Here is a 2581-nt window from a genome sequence, read left to right on the forward strand (position 1 = left end):
TATGAACAGAGCTTCAAAACTGATTTATTCTCATTCAACTTCTTTGTTTGGGTACATACAGAATCAAAACCACTTTAAACCTTGAAACCATGTGGTCAAAGTAGAAAGCAACTGCCAATTAAACAAGAATAAAAACCACATATAGATGCCAGTGGTTGGTCGCCGATCCCTCCTAAATCCCAGCAGCAACTTTCCAGCGGCGGCAGTAATCCTTGACTATCCCAGCCGCTGTAGTATTGATCGACCCGGCCGAAGCCGCCTAAAACACCGAATCTTTAAATTGGAACCAAAAGATGACTTTCAGTATACCATCATGTATAGCTTGGAGTGAAGAGGAATCTCCATACCTCACTTGCAGCCAACGGCGATCGAAGCTGCCGGAAAACGCATCAAAACCGCCAATAAAGCAAGAGTTTTCGAGCTCAACTCGTCACCTGCCGTCGTCAATTGACCAAACCAAGGCCATGTTCATCTTCGTGCCGCCAAGGTGAAGACGCCGCTGATCCGACACCAAGACAAAGCCGGACAGTGGAGATACCGTCGGGTCAGCGTCGGGGCTTCCCGGTTCGTGAAATGGGTCGACGGAACTGGTTCCTTCTAGACCGATCTAAATATATATGTAGAAAAAATCAACGGTTAAGATCTAGCGGTGATGATTTGGATGATCCAGATCCAGCCACCAATTTTGTTTTTGTTAAAAATAAATTTCAGTATTTCAAAACTTCGTAAATTCCATTACACAAAAAAAAACTTTATAAATTCAAAATTGTTGCAGAAATTCGAATAAAAAAAATTTAAAAAAAAATTGTTGCAGAAATTTACATAAAGAACAAAAAGTAAGAACAAAACTAACAACACCAGAGAGAGAAGTTGCGGGTTTGTTTTCTAATTTTCATTCTTCTATTAAAAAAAAAGGAGAGAGAAAAGCTGATGTACAAAGAGTACAAATTGACACAATTATTTTGGAAAGTCACTGCTACTTTTAACCTTTATTTTCATGGCCAGCACCAACATTTCTTTACCTTTATTGGCACTTGACAATTTGACGTGCATATTGCTCACTCACAGCAAATACTATCACTTGTCATATCCTGCAATCATCTTTTATTTTTCTGCTTATTGTTTAGAAAATATATTGAACAGAATCGAGGAAACAGAATTTATTAAAATCGACCGTTAGATGTCATTATGACGAAAAGACATAATTATGGTCAAAATTTCAATTATTTTCATCATCATTTGGGTCTTGATCTATTAGGTCAACCCTAAACCCTAAATACCACATAAAACTAATATGCTCATAATCGATCACTCACAACTTTTTTTTTCGATCTGCCAGCTCTCGCACTCTCGTGACTATGACATGTATCAACTGATGTAAAAATTTTAAAAAGTTTATCCACTCATGGTTAAGCTCCCCTTAGGGAGTTATAAATGTATAAGTGGTTGAGCGCTTTATTTGACATCTAAATGATGGCGGATCGAGTTAATTTTTTTACACAATAATTATTAATACACTATAAATAGATGGATAATGTCAAATTTATCGATTTTCAATTTCGATTGTTTAGATAGCACGAAATCCTTATTAACTTATTTATTAGTTGTATTGAAAAAATATACCTTACATGAGGAACAAGGTCGATGAAACAAAATTTATCAAAATCGGCCGTTGGATGTCATCATGATAAGAAGATATAATTATGGTCAAAATTTCAGCTATTTTCCAAGTTGTTTGGGTCTTGATATACTAGGTCAACCCTAAACCCTAAATACAACATAAAACTAATATGCTCATAACCAATCACTCACAACTTCTTTTTTCGATCTGTCAGCTCTCACACTCTTGTGGTTATGACCTACCTCAACTGATATAAAAATTTCATAAAGTTTATCCACTCATGGTTAAGCTCCCCTTAGGGAGTTATAAGTGTATAAATGGTTGACCGCTTTATTTGACATCTAAATGATGGCGGATCGGGTTAATTTTTTTACACAATAATTATTAATACGCTATAAATAGATGATTTTCAGTTTCGATTGTTTAGATCGCACAAAATCCTTACTAATGCGGTTTAATTTGTTTATTAGTTGTATTGAAAAATATAACTTTCACGAGGAACAAGGTAGATGAAACATAATTTATAAAAATCGGCCGTTGGATGTCATTATGACAAAAAGAGATAATTATGGTCAAAATTTCATCTATTTCATCATCCTTTGGGTCTTGATCTACTAGGTCAACCCTAAACCCTAAATATCACATAAAACTAATATGCTCATAACCGATCACTCACAACTTTTTTTTTTCGATCTGTCAGCTCTCACACTCTCGTGGTTATGACCTACATCAACTGATATAAAAATTTCAGAAAGTTTATCCACTCATGGCTAAGCTCTCCTTAGGGAGTTATAAGTGTATAAGTGGTTGACTGCTTTATTTGACATCTAAATGATGGCGGATTGGATTAATTTTTGTACACAATAATTATTAATACTCTATAAATAGATGGAATCCTTACATGCCTACTAATGTTGTTTAACTTATTTATTAGTTGTATTGAAAAATATACCTTTCCAT

At 34.9% G+C, this 2581-nt stretch overlaps 1 long non-coding RNA gene across 1 annotated transcript; it reads right to left on the reverse strand.

The window, feature by feature from the left end:
• LOC112186136 lies at positions 1-526 on the reverse strand. The gene is made up of 2 exons (XR_002930652.2): positions 348-526; positions 1-259 (listed from the first exon to the last, which is right to left on the reverse strand). It is a non-coding gene; the product is annotated as an uncharacterized LOC112186136 (long non-coding RNA).
• Positions 527-2581: the final 2055 nt, after the last annotated feature.

Source organism: Rosa chinensis, chromosome 2 (assembly GCF_002994745.2).
Source record: "Rosa chinensis cultivar Old Blush chromosome 2, RchiOBHm-V2, whole genome shotgun sequence".
Lineage (NCBI taxonomy): Eukaryota > Viridiplantae > Streptophyta > Magnoliopsida > Rosales > Rosaceae > Rosa > Rosa chinensis.